At 47.1% G+C, this 15,226-nt stretch overlaps 1 pseudogene; it reads right to left on the reverse strand.

The window, feature by feature from the left end:
- Positions 1-10,396: 10,396 nt before the first annotated feature.
- Positions 10,397-14,926, reverse strand: LOC146188608 (uncharacterized; annotated as a pseudogene).
- Positions 14,927-15,226: the final 300 nt, after the last annotated feature.

Below are 15,226 nucleotides of genomic sequence, written 5' to 3' on the forward strand. Positions count from 1 at the left end.
GTACCGAAGTTTATTCATGACGAATGTTTTTATATACATAGGGACAGAATGTGGTCAACCAGTTCTATGGTGTGAGATAAAATGTCACCCTCTCGGTTCCAAAACAGGTCACTGAAAATTTATACAAACGCCTGGTCATCGTTATTCTTATTTTGGCCATATAGTGGTTGCTTGCAGAAGTCCCATAGATCAAAATCTCCATTTTGAAAACCTTATTACATTAGCTAGCCAAAATATTTTCCTAACGAGGAGGACTTCTTAGTGCAGTAGATAAGGCGTCCGACTACTGTGTCAAGCGATGCAGGATCGAATCCCAGACGCAGCGGCTGATTTTATTTAGAAGCAAAAAGCACGTTCCTCTTGTGTTATGCATAGTCAGATTACGTTAAAGAACCCCGGGTGGTGGAGATTTCCGGATGCTTCTACTATGGTGCCTTTCAGCGCCTTGGTAAATTCGGGACGTTAAACACTATAAACCAAACCAACTGAACCAAACCAGAAAGAGAAGAATTTGGTCCTGTCATCACATACAGGGGTCGGCATTCTATAGTGTTTGCTATATCCAGATCTGCTAAAGTAAAATCAATTGAAATCACCTTTATTCCAAGAAACAGGTCAGAACTGCAAAATATTTAGAAACGGAGGCTCCACAACTTATTGTCATAATATTGGGCAGCTACCACCCATCTGCACGAGCTACGCAAGATACTATGGCAAAGAACAAGTCAGCCAAAGAGGCATTTAGGCCCATGAGGCACTGGCTCACAACATCAACTTTGTGATTTACTTTGACCAGTCTGCGCCGATCACAATTTAAAGAGGTGCAACCTGATGGTTTACAGTAGGTTCTACAGCAGGAAGATAGATCAATCGCATGTTATTCTGTAGCCCTTACGCCTCCGCAACAACATAATGCACAATAGGATTTTGCTTGCGAGCAATATCGCTCTTACACTTCTGACCGGACTGTAAGTGTGGCAAGACACATCAAACCTACCTAGTAATATATCTATAGATAAAGAATGCAACGGTATATATTGTTACTTAGCTGTATTCGCTGTTTGTGATGAGGATGAAGAAGCGCAACAGACTCCGAGAAGACGACGACGCTGAGTGTTGTGAAATCGGTGCCCTCATCAACGTTAGTTGTGCGGACAGCTTTGGGACTGTACATCTTCCACGTAACATCTCTTGGTGGAGGTTAATCTATTCGATCCCCTGTCACAAGCTGGATCTCCGCAGCGGCCGCCACATCGGAACCACCACGATGACTACCGACGCATCTACCTCTACAGCCGCCGCCCCTGCTGTTGTAATGGCCCACCCCCGTGACCCCGGAACCTTCTGCGGGACCGACGACGTCGACGTGGACGACTGGCTAGCCCTATACGAGCGCGTGAGCAAGCACAACAGGTGGGATGCCACACTCATGCTCGCGAATGTAATATTTTACTTGGCTGGGACCGCGCGGGTGTGGTTTGAAACCCACGAAGACGAGCTAACATCTTGGGATATTTGCAAACAAAAGCTGCACGACCTATTCGGAAAGCCTATTGGCCGCCACATTGCCGCCAAAAAAGCGCTCGCCTCTCGGGCCCAAACGTCTACGGAGTCATATCTCACTTACATCCAAGACGTCCTGTCTCTATGCCGCAAAGTCGACCAAGGCATGCCTGAGGAGGATAAAGTCGGCCATATAGTAAAAGGCATTGCCGACGATGCCTTCAACCTCCTGTTGTGCAGGGATTGCTCCACCGTGGACTCTGTGCTGCAGGTGTGTCGACGTTTCGAGCAGGCGAAACACGATAGGGCCGCCTGTGGATAGGACTGGCGTCCCCGGTGTCAATGCGGTGGGTTACAACTGTCGTTTGACCCAATGGGCGGGTGCCGAAGTCAAAAAGGTCACTGTAGGTAAACAAAAGCTTGTGTAAATCAGCGGCGAATTCAGGTTGCAGATCAGCTGATATCATGCTGTCAAGCGGATCAGGGCGCGATGTGGACGACGAGGGGGTGTTGGCAGGGACGGCAGTTGTATGATCTGTAGACAGAGCTGAAATGGCACAATCGGTCATCGGGGACAGCGAAGCTAATGAAATTCCCTCGGGCAGAACTTGAGTTGAAAAGCTGAAGTTGAGGACTGGGAGAGTGGTGCGGTTCTGGGAGATGTGCACAATTAGATGAGGAAGGGTGACGTGCCGCTGCAGCATGACATCAGTAATGGGACAAGCGAGATAGTCGCCATCTGGGACGGGTGGGAATGGCGACATAGGGATGTAAACGGCAGTTTCTGGAGGAAGGCGGCTAAACTGTGCTGATCGAAGTCGGGGTGAGCAGGAGGGGTCTTCAGAGCAGAGCGGGAGGTCCAAGCGAAGTAGGCCACTAGAGCAGTCGATAAGGGCAGAGTGGGCTGTTAAGAAATCAATGCCAAGGATAACGTCGTGGGGGCATTCATGTAGGACGGTGAACAACACTGGGGCATGACGGTCAGCAATTGTAACTCGCGCCGTACACATGCCAACCACGGCAGCAGGGCTGCCATTGGCGACGCGAACTGTGGACGAGACGGCTGGCGTAAGGACTTTCTTGAGGCGACGACGAAATGAGGAGCTTAGAACGGACAGTTGGGCGCCTGTATCAATTAGAGCAGAAACGGGAACTCCATCCACAAGGACGTCGATACGGTTATTTTGTAGGGCAGGGGTCAACAGAGGCTTTTCAGTCCGGGTCATAAATGCAGCGTCACCTCCGGGAGCTGCATTGGCTAGTTTTCCGGTAAGTGGCCAGAGTAGGGCGTTGGCGAACTGCGGCGAGGATGAGGAGAACGCGAACGTCGTGCTTGCGGGGATGGTGAACGGTTGGCAGGACGGACAGTGGAACCGGGGTCAGCAAGGGTCTGGTCGGGGCGAGGTGGGGAATAGCGAGGGGCATAGTCTCCGCGGCGGTCAACGTAGGTGTACTGACGAGATGGCGTGTACCAGCGACTACGGCAGTGGCGGGAAATGTGACCAACGCGAGAACAAGTAAAACAGATGGGGCGATTGTCATGGGTACGCCATTCATTTGGGTTGCGGTAACGATATTGGGGCGAGAAACCGGCGTTGGTTGAGGTGGCAGCAATTACTGGAGGGGCAGGTCCTGAATCCGTGGTGTCGGTGGTGCTGGTAGAAGGGAGGCCCATATTCGCAACCTCTTGGCGAACAACAGCCTTAATAAGTGATATGGTAGCCAGGGTGTTGTCGGGTGTATGCGACAGCGAGGCCGCGGGAGTCATTGCCTCAAGCTCTTGGCGGACAATGCGTGTCAAAGTGCTGTCGTTCGCAGGCGGTCGAGGAGTCGGGATATCGATACAGGAGGAGCTAGCAGCCGTGTTCGGCAGCCGGTCGAAACGGTGATATATGCGCCTCTGTAATAGAATAATTTTGTTCGGGCGTTGACAGGAGGCGGCTGGCATACGCAATCACCCTTGTACGGCCGTGTTGTTGCTGAGCGAGAATAGCTCCTATTCCATGGCCACTTGCGTCGGTACGGAGTTCAGTATTGGCGAAAGGGTTGAAGTGGGCCAAGACTGGTGGAGTAGTAAGAGCAGCAATAAGCTTTGAGAAAGCTGCAACTTGTTCAGGCCCCCAATAGAATGAAACGTCTTTCTTGAGGAGTTGGGTGAGCGGACGAGCAAGGACTGCGAAGTTCGGGACGAATCGTCGGAAATAGGAACATAGGCCAATAAAGCTTCGGACATCGCTGGATGAACGCGGAGTGGGAAAATCTGTGACGGCACGTATCTTGTCAGGGTCAGGCTGAACACCGGAAGCATTAACCAAGTGACCAAGCACTTTGATTTCCCGATGGCCGAAACTGCATTTCTTTGAGTTGAGTTGAAGGCCGGCGCGGCGGAATAGCTCGAGAATGGTAGAAAGGCGAGAGAGGTGGCTGTCAAAAGTGGACGAGAAAACAATGACGTCGTCTAAGTAACAAAGACAAGTCGTCCACTTGAAGCCGCGCAGCAATGAGTCCATCATCCGTTCGAAAGTTGCAGGGGCGTTACATAGGCCAAAAGGCATGACTTTAAATTGATAGAGGCCGTCAGGGGTGATGAACGCTGTCTTTTCACGGTCTCTCTCGTCGACAGAAATCTGCCAGTAGCCGGAACGAAGGTCGATGGATGAAAAGTAGCTGGCTCCGTGCAAACTATCAAGCGCGTCGTCGATGCGCGGAAGAGGATATACATCTTTTTTGGTTATCTTATTCAAATGACGGTAGTCAACGCAGAATCTCCAACTGTTATCCTTCTTCTTGACCAGCACGACAGGGGATGCCCAGGGGCTACTGGAAGGCTCGATTATGTCGTTCGTTAACATCTTTTCGACCTCCGTTTGAATGACGCGTCGCTCGGCAAGCGACGCGTCTCCAACGGCCCTCCAACGGCCCTAATATGGTTGTCAAGCGCATCAATGATGAACTTATGTAATAGCCCGCATGACCGCATCAGGCCGTCGGTCTTCCAAGACCGAACTATGTCACGTTGCCCGCTTTAGGCCGTGTCAGACTCTCAGGGCTTCATGAGTGCGCCCAGAGGGCTTCAGCTGAGTGCAGGGGAAGTATCGCGCTACTGACGACAATGAAGGATTGTGTGGCAGAAGAAGAGGAGGAGGCATTGGTGTTTTGGGGTCTAGTAGGCTTTACCTGGACTCGCTGCCACAGCGCTGGAAATAAACATCCTTTTCTTATTTGAACATAAAAAACTACATATATAGCGGTGGCGTAGCGGTAGAACAACCGCCTCGCATGCAAGTGAACCGGGGTTCAAATCACGGTGCCGCGCAATTCGCCACCATATTTAAAAAAAAAATCCGCGTGTCGATGGAATTGCATAAACAGGTTCGGGGTGTGACCTGATGCCGGTGACACCTCCGGCAAAGCACTCCCTCACCAGAACAGGAGTGGGCCACCCTGGTGCAGTAATTGGCCGCAACCTCTCATGATAAGCTCCATAAAACCCCACGCTCAGTCACCAGCGGCTGCGGATCAACTGACCACGGCGGAAGTCAGACCTGTGACGCAGCAGGGGGTGCTAAGAACTTCTGGCTCTGCTGGACAGGCCAGCATTGGAAACTGATCCTGGCAACGTTTAAGGTTAGAACCCTATACAGTGAAGCTAGTTTAGCAGTGTTGTTAGAGGAACGAGAGGGTATGAAATGGGATGTCATAGGGCTTGGTGAGGTTAGGAGGCCGAATGAGGCTTATACCGCACTGAAGGAAAGGCATGTACTATGTTATCGAGGCTTACCAGAGAGGCAATCGCTAAGAGTAGGTTTCCTAGTCAATATGTATATAGCGTGTAATAAAGATGAATTCTGTAGTATTAATGAGAGGGTGGCAGTCATGGTAATTACGCTTTATAAGCGGTATAAGCTGAAGGTTGTATTGGCCTATGCGCCTACATGTAGTTATGACGGCCAGGCAGTAGAAAGCTTCTACGAAAATGTAGAATCGGCAATGCGAAAAGTAGAGGCGCAGTATACTGTACTAATGGGCTACTTCAATGCCAAGGTAGGGAAAAAAGCAGGCAGGAGACCAGGCAATAGGTGACTATGGCATTGGTTCTAGGAGTAGCAGGGGTAGTTACTAGTTCAGTTTCCAGAGCGCAATAGCTTAAGAATCATGAATACCTTCTTCAGCAAACGGAAAAACCGGAAATGGACATGGAAAAGTCCTACCGGGGAGACTAAAAATGAAATTTACTTCATAATGTGTTCAACCCCCGCCATTGTGCAGGATGTAGAGGTAATCGGGAAAGTGCGATGCAGTGACCACAGAACGGTGAGGCCTCAAATTAGCCTAAATCTGAAGAAGCAACGCGACTGAATAGTAAGAATGGAACCCATCAACGAATTAGCGGCGAGGGGGAGGGCGGCAGAAGAATTCAGGATCTCGGTACAGAATAGATATTCAGCGCTAACCGAGGAGGGCGACATTACCCTAGAAGCACTGAACAATAATTTCAGAGATATTATTACTGAGTGTGCGGTAGGAGTAGGCGGTAGGATAGTTAGGGAGGATAGCGGTAAGCAGACTAAGGAGACGAAAGATTTGATTAAGAAACGCCAGAGCATGAAAGCTCTCAATCCAGCAGACCAGATCGAATTCGCCGGGATATCACAGCTAATAAATAAGCGCAAGGTGGCCGATATAAGAAAGCATAATATAGAGAAAATTGAGCATGGTGTAAAGAACGGGGGAAGCCTTAAAGTGGTGAAGAAGAAATTGGGCATAGGCAAAAACCAGATGTATCCGATAAAGGACAAGGCGGGCGACGCCTTCACGAAGATGGACAAGATAGTCATAGTAGCCGAGGAGTTCTAGACAGATCTCTACAGTAGTCAAAGTAGGAAGGACTGTAACGAGATTAGCGGCAGGCAAAAACAATCAGTCGTTCCAACAGTGACGAAGGACGAGGTCAAGAAAACATTAGAAACTATGAAAAGGGGGAAATCGGTTGGAGAGGATCAGATAACTGCAGATTTGCTAAAGGACGGGAGGGATATTGTGCTAGAAAAACAGGCCACCCTGAGTACGCATTGCCTGGTGTCATTGAGGGTACCGGAACCATGAAAGAATGCAAACATTGTCATCATTCATAAGCAAGGGGACTCCAAAGACCTTAAAAATTACAGACCAATCAGCCTACTGTCTGTTACGAGTAAGGTATTTACTAAGGTAATCGCTAATAGAATCAGGACGATCTTAGACTGCAATAAACCAAAGGAGCAAGCATGGTTTCGGAAACGGTACTCCACTATTGATCATATGCATACCATCAATCAGGTGATAGAAAAATGCTCGGAATATAACCAGCTCTTATACATAGCTTTCATTGATTACGAATAAGTTTTTGACTCAGCTGAAACCTCGGCGGTGATGCAGGCATTGCGAAATCAGGGGGCAGACGAGCCGTACGTGAAAGTGCTGGAAGATCTACAAAGCGGCAGTACAGCAACCACAGTTCTGCATAAAGAAAGTAACAAAAGTCCCATAAAGAAAGGTGTTAGGCAAGGAGACACAATCTCCCCAGTACTATTCAAAGCTTGCTTAGAGGAATCATTCAGAGGCTTGGAATGGGAGCAGTTAGGGATAAGGGCAGATGGAGAATACCTCAGTAATGTGCGTTTTGCTGATGACATTGCCTTGCTAAGCAACTCGGGGGATAAAGCGCAAATAATTATTAATGAACTAGACAGGAAAGGTAGAAAGGTAGGCTTGAAAATCAATATGCAGACGACTAAGGTAATGTTCAACAGCCTCGGGAAGGAACAGCAGTTTACATTAGTTAGCGAAGTACTGGAAGTAGTAGGCGAATATGTCTACTTAGGACAGGTAGTAACCGCAGATCCGGACCATGAAAAATAAATAACAAGAAGAAAAATATTGGGATGGAGCGCATTTGGCAAGCACTCGCAGAATATGACTAGCAGCTTACTGGTATCGCTCAAGAGGAAAGTATACAACAGTTGCATCTTACCTGTACTCACCTATGGGGCTGAAACGTGGAGGCTAACCAGGAGAGTTCTACTTAAGTTGAGGACAATCCAGAAGGCTATGGAACGAAAAATGGTAGGGGTAACATTAGGAGATAGGAAGCGTGCTGAGTGGGTCAGAGAAATAACTCAAGTTACAGACATTCTAGTGCAAGTTAAAAAGAAGTAATGGGCTTGGGCAGGACATGTAGGGCGAAGAGAGGGTGACCGATGGTCGCTAAGGGTAACAAACTGGATTCCAAGGAAAGAAAAGCGTAGCTGGGGGCGGCAGAAAGTTAGGTGGGCGGATGAGGTTAAGAAATTCGCAGGGGTGAAGTGGATGCAGCTAGCACAGAACCGGGTTAAGTGGAGAAATATGGGAGAGGCCTTTGCCCTGCAGTGGGTATAGTCAGGCTGATGATGATATATATATATATATTGTTACGTGGTAGCATGACGGTTGATGGAACATGGCGACACAACAGAAACAGAACGACGTGATGACATGATGATGAAATATGCTTTAATGGCCAGCGGGCCTGGCGCGAGCGCTCCGCCCTGCGCCACTGCCCGCTTCGTCATCTTCGTAGCACTACCCGGGGCCACCGAGCGATCGTCCCGATCGATTGCTAGAAATCCATTGCATGAGGTGACGATGAACACAGACACAGGATTAGGATATGAAACGCTGGACACCACAATAAATGCAAAGATGAGATGAATGCTTGTCCCGGAGCATCAGGTCCAATCGTCACCGCTTGCCGAAGGCCAAGTCTCATGGACACGCCGAACGGCTTCGGCGGGGGTGCTGTCTTCGCTCGAGTGGTCGTGAGGTCGTTCGTAGGGTCGGTCGGGTGGGCTTTGGGCTTTTTTTGGTCGTCATGTGTTGTGGTCAAGGCTGGGGACGGGGCTGGGGAGAGCGGCTGTTGGGGTCTGAGCACAAAGGGCTGGGGTAAAGCTGTGCGGCGATCTCCACGGGCTCTCGGCCGATGTACCCGGCATACGGTTGGCTTCGACGGGGCAAGGCGAGGGTGGGGAAGGACCGCACCTCCACCAAATGTTACGTGGTAGCATGACGGTTGATGGAACACGGCGACACAACAGAAACAGAACGACGTGATGACATGATGATGAAATAAGCTTTAATGGCCAGCGCGCCTGGCGCGAGCGCTCCGCCCTGCGCCACTGCCCGCTTCGTCATCTTCGTAGCAATATATATATATATATATATATATATATATATATATATATATATATATATATATATATATATATATATATATATATATATATATATATATATTATATCACAGATTATGTTTATATATTAGTGTAATAAGATGGCTTAACATTTTGCATGCAATAATTCCATATCGTTTACTTGACGGATACGTTGTCTTGCGTAATATCGTGGTGTATTTTCGTAAGGTTGAGCAGAAACACTGATAGATTCAATGAGAACACAGAGATTACGTGGAATTGGAGGCATCATGATGCGTCCACTTGGGCAGGAATGGAAGAGATATGGGCTGAAATAGCAGGGTGTCTTTTATTAAAATGGTAAACCATTAAATCAATGCATTGTGCATGAATTATGGATGTCATTTTCTTCGAACCTAGAGTCCCGACGATGTCGAGAGGTGCCAGAATCCGCAACGTTTCAAAATATTTAAGCATATTTACAACATATTTTTTATGTCGGGTCTATATGAGTTTCAAAATATGCATAGGAACATCAGAATATGCCCGTGCGCGTTTCCTCTTGTCTGTCTGCATATTTTAAATAATGCTTTTGCGCTTAGTATGTATTTTTGTAGCACAACATTCAGGATGTTATCCGACATTAAATACAATATTTCAGCGCACAAAATCAATTGTGGAAGAGGTGAAGTATCATGGGGCCCTCAAAAGAGCTAAAGCTTGTTAACAACGAACACTGAAATATGCCATTAACCCTCGAAATTTCGCTACACAACTTTTCAAAGACGGCAGGAGCAAACACGTCGCTCACGGTATCTGTTTCCATGCAGTTCTTTGAGAAACATATAATACGGAATGGAAATAAGTATATTGTGACCCCACCCTGCGCATGACGTCATGTTAGGAATGAACGTTTTGATGTTCTTTAGCGCTATATACTGTGGACTGCTGAAGTGAACAGATTCATTTTAATCGCTCTCCTCTGCCGAGTGTTTTTCATAGCTGCCGTAACGAATAAACTATTTTTAATATCACCGAGGGCACAGTAAAACCATATTTGCCTATCATATTAAGACGAGTATCCGCTCCACTTACTGACTAGATCACGTATCAGGCAGTGGTAAAGTCAGGTCACTCAGCATGCCTCAAGAAAGATGTTATTATTCCTCATTGTGTCATCTCCATACACCACAATAGTGCGTCCCTATGGACGAGTACTCATCGTCCGAGCCTGCAGTTCTAATAACTGAATTGATCCTTGCCTTATGGTGACCCGATGCGCACAACGTCATTGGTTTTTTATCACAGATGCTACAAGGGCCCTCGTACTTCCGGTAGCCGATGAGTATTCACCCTTCCACATCATGGGCGCCAATCTAAGCTCACCTAAATGCCATACTCTTGTGGATATTTTTCTACCCTCCTCGGCTATATTTTTCTCATCCAAACGGACCAACCTCTCGCACTGTTTCTCGAACCAATCATGCCATCGACACTGGTTCGTATCATCCCATCCGTCGAAAGCCATATCACCGGTCCCCATCTGAAGACAAAGTGATTCATGAGCAAGTGGAGGACATGCTACAAAAGAAGGTAATACAAGAGTCTTCAGCCTTTGGGCACCTCCTGTCATTAATGTGTGCAAAAAGGGTGGATTGTGGCTATTTTGTGCCGATTATCGACGCCTAAGTTGAGTTAGGTAAGATGACATCTATCCTCTTCCGCGCATAGATGACGCCCACTAGTAGCGTTCCCTGCAGAAAAGGCAATAAAGGCTTTGTAACGCCAGATGGTCCTTTTGAGCATAACGTTGTCATTCGAGCTGTTTAATGCACCTGCCATATTTAAACCATTCATGGAAACACTTCTGCTCGGTTTAAAGTGGACATTTGCCTTTGCCATCTTCACGATGTCGTCATATTTGGAAACTCCTTCCAAGAGTGCAATGATCGTGCAGTCGCGTCGTGAACTGTTGCACAACGCTGCCCTAGTCCTGAAATCGAAAAAGCGCCGCTTTGGCCAGTGCCAAGTGCTAGACCTCTTGTCAATGGTGATGGATTTATGCCGGATCCCCGGAAAATCCCCGCTGTTTTTTGTTTTGATCTTTTGAAGCCCCGCCGGAGTGGCGCTGTGGTAAGAAGCCTCCCTACTGTGCCGGAGTACCCGGGTTCGATGCCGACCTCGGGGGCTCCGTTTCGATGGAGGCGAAACGAAGAGGCGTCGTGTGCTGTGCGATGTTAGGGCACGTTAAAGATCCCCAGGTGGTCGAAAGTAATCCGTAGCCCTTCACTACGCTACGGTGTCCACAGAAACAAGTGTGACAATACTGCGCTTTTCCCTTTCTGTGAACCAAATAACATTATCATTGTTTGATTAAGTTTTTAAACCCCCTCAGGTAGAAAAGGAGCTCGTACGCCCCTGACGGGGCTGCGACAGGTAGGTCTTCGCCGCTTGCGGCAGCGGCTAGCCTGCCACAGAATTTTTATCTGTTGTAGGCTGTCATTGCACCCGCCACCATTTTGGTGGTGTATGATAGCTGTTGTTGCGGCGCACGTCTTTCTCTCCCTCTTCCTTTTCTTTCTTCTCTGTTTTCTCTTGTGTCTGCACGAGGCAGCGGAGGTAGCTCAGCTACAGAGCCAGTTGCAGGCCCGTGCATTTTCTTTTTCTTCTTCCTACAGCCACAACAACAACAGCTCCGCAGTTGTCTAAGATTATGTACGTGTTTTAGATGCTATATAAATCGCTTTGCTGACGCTGCCTACCCGCTGATGTGTATTTTCAGCAGAAACACTAGTTTTTACTTTACACCAGTGAGCGACGTGTCGTAAGATTTGTTAGTTCAGCAGGAAAAGCGGCACTTGTTGCGCCGTAGCAGTAGCAGATCGAATAATGGCAGTTTCACAGTAACGTGTAACTTTGCGCAGACTACAATCCAGCTTCCGTCAGCTGAAGTTTCTTTTAATATCGAAACCCATTCCACATCACATATATCCAGCTGTCTTACCATATATTCACGTGGAGGCTAGTGGATTCAGTCCGGTGCGATAATTGTCTAGGGAAACGATGAACAAGAGCATGGTATTGCGTACTAATTCCTACCCTGAGAAAGCTAGAACGAAGTTACGAAGCCACCGAGCAGGATTGTCAGGCTGTCATTTTCACTGACCAGCCTTTCTTTTCATATTTGTCTTGCAGTCGCCCACTATCTTGAGTGGCCCTCATTCACTCTGTTGGCTACAGAACCTTTGAGACCAACGTGGTCGCCTCGTACGCTGGGCCCTCGGGTTACACGAAGATGAGTTTGCCTTGGTTTACAAAAGCTGGAGGCGTGATGCAAACGCTGATTGTATTTCGAATATGCTAGTGGCAACGACCGGGTCTTACAGCGACGCTTTCGGCAATTATATACCGGCCTTTGAGCCAGCGTTCCCAGACCCAGAAGTCTTAAAAGCGGAACCGCAAACAGACAACAATCTGTAGCGCCTTTTTGCCGCCGTACATGTAAGTGGAGCTACAAACCGTTTTTTTGTGTGTTGAGCTCCTTGAAAAGAGTTACTCCCCTGTCGGCCAGCGATACCTACTTGTGGTTACCAAGACTCTTTGTACTGACGTATTCTATGTTATTCATTATGGTCCGACTTCTGTGAATCTGGAATCGGTCCGAACACTCCATAATGCTCAAGAGAGAGTTTACTGCCCAAGAATGCGCTCGACAACCTAACAATACGTTTCCAGTTGTAATCAATGTCAACGCCACAAACGTCCCACAAAAGCTCTTGCTACACCCTGTGAATCAGCGACAGCTTCGTTCGATCAAGTAGTAATCAATCCTTAGGTCTGTTTCCGAAGCCCTCGGATAGATATCGTTGGATTATAGTCTGCGCAGACTTCTTACACGCTACTGTGAAACCGCCACTATTCAATCTGCCACGGGCTAAGGCGCATTAAGTGTCGCTTTTCCCGCTGAACTAACTAATCTTACATCATCATCATCATCATCAGCCTGACTATACCCACTGCAGGGCGAAGGCCTCTCCCATATTTCTCCACTTACCCGGTTCTGTGCTAGTTGCATCCACTTGACCACTGCGAACTTATTCTCATCCGCCCACCTAACTTTCTGCCACCCCCTGCCACGCTTTCCTTCCCTCGGAATCCAGTTTGTTATCCTCAGCGAGCATCGGTTATCCTCTCTTCGTACTACACGTTCTGCCCATGTCCATTTCTTCTTCTTAATTTCCACTAGAATGCCGGTAACTTGAGGTATTTATCTGACCCACTGTGCACGCTTCCTATCTCTTAATGTAACCCCTACCATTTTTCGTTCCATAGCCCTCTGGGTTGTCCTCAACTTAGGTAGAACTCTCTTGGTTAGCCTCCACGTTTCAGCCCCATAGGTGAGTACAGACAAGATGCAACTGTTGTATACTTTCCGGTAAGCTGGTAGCCATAATCTGCGAGTGCTTGCCAAATGCGCTCCATCCCAATCTTATTCTTCTTGTTATTTCTATTTCATGGTCCGGATCTGCGGATACTACCTGTCCTATGTAGACATATTCGCCTACTACTTGCAGTACTTCGCTACCTAATCTAAACTGCTGTTCCCGTGGCTGTTGAACATTACCTTACTCTTCTGCATATTGATTTTCAAGCCTACCTTTCTACTTTTCCTGTCTAGGTTATCAATCATTATTTGCTGTTCATCCCCCGAGTTGCTTAGCAAGGCAATGTCATCAGCAAATCGCAGATTACTGAGGTATTCCCAATCTACCCTTATTAATAACTACTCCCATTCCAAGTCTCTGAATGCGTCCTCTAAGGAAGCTGTGAATAGTGCTGGGGAAATTGTGTATCCTTGCCTAACACGTTGCTTTATGGGAATTTTGTTACTTTCTTTATGCAGAACTATGGTTGCTGTGCAGCCACTATATATATATATATATATATATATATATATATATATATATATATATATATATATATATATATATATCTTCCAGCACTTTCACGTACGGCTCGTCTACCCACTGATTTCGCAATGCCTGCATCACCGCCGCGGTTTCAACTGAGTCAAATGGTTTTTCGTAATCAATGAATGTTCTGTATAAGGGCTGGTTATATTCCGAGCATTTTTTTATCACCTGATTGATGGTATGAATATGATCAATAGTAGAGTACCGTTACTGAAAACCTGCTTGATCCTTTGCTTGATTGCAGTCTAAGGTTGTCCTGATTCTATTAGCGATTACCTTAGTAAGTACATTATACGTAAAAGACAGCAAGCTGATTGGCCTGTAATTTTTAAGGTCCTTAGAGTTCCCTTTACTACGAATGAGGATAATGTTTGCATACTTCCATTGTTCCGGTACCGTCGATGACACCAGGCACTGCGTATACAGGGTGGCGAGTTTTTCTAGCACGATATCCCCCCGGTCCTTCAGCAAATCTGTAGTTATCTGGTCCTCTCCAGCTGATTTCCCCCTTTTCATAGTTTCTAGTACTTCCTTGACCTTTTCCTTCGTCACTGATGGAACGTCTGACGGTTTTTCCCTACCGCCAGTCTCATTACGATCCTGATTATTTTGGCTACTGTAGAGATCTGTATAGAAATCCTCGGCTACTTTGACTATATTGTCCATATTCTTGATGACGTTGCCCGACTTGTCCCTTATTGCATACATTTGGTTTTTGCATATGGCCAATTTCTTCTTTACCGCTTTATGGCATCCCCCCTTCTTTACAGCATGCTCAATTTTCTCCATGTTACACTTCCTTATATCGGCCACCTTGAGCTTATTGATTAGCTTTAATATCTCGGTCAATTGGATCTGGTCTGTTGGATTGGAAGCTTTCATACTCTGGCGTTTCCTAATCAAATCGTTCGTCTCCTTAGACAGCTTACCGGTATCCTCTCTAACTATCCTACCGCCTACTTCTACCGCGCACTCAGTAATGATATCTCTGAAATTATTGTTCCTTGCCTCTAGGGTAATGTCGCCGTCCTCAGTTAGAGATGAATACCTATTCTGTAACGAAATTCTGAACTCTTCTGCCCTCCCCCTCACCGGTAATTCTTTGATGGGTTTCTTTCTTACTAATCTGTTGCGTTCCTTCTTCAGATTTAGGCTAGTTCAAGACCTCAGCATCCTGTGGTTCTTGCATCGCACTTTCTGGATTACTTCTACATCTTGCATAATGGCGGGGGTTGAACACATTATGAAGTCGATTTATTTTTAGTCTCCCCGTTAGGACTTTTCCATGTCCATTTCCGGTTCTTCCGTTTCGTGAAGACGGCATTCATGATTCGTACGTTATTGCGCTCTGCAAACTCAACTAGTAACTCCCCCCTGCTATTCCCAGAACCAATGCCATAGTCACCTACTGCCTTGTCTCCTGCCTGCTTTTTCGCTACCCCTGCATTGAAGTCGCCCATTAGTACAGTATACTGCGTCTTTATGTTTCGCATTGCCGATTCTGCATCTTCGTAGAAGCTTTCAACTGCCTGGTCATCATAA

This window comes from Amblyomma maculatum, chromosome 5 (genome assembly GCF_055883805.1).
Source record: "Amblyomma maculatum isolate TAMU_Amacu chromosome 5, ASM5588380v1, whole genome shotgun sequence".
In the NCBI taxonomy this organism is placed as follows: Eukaryota; Metazoa; Arthropoda; class Arachnida; order Ixodida; family Ixodidae; genus Amblyomma; species Amblyomma maculatum.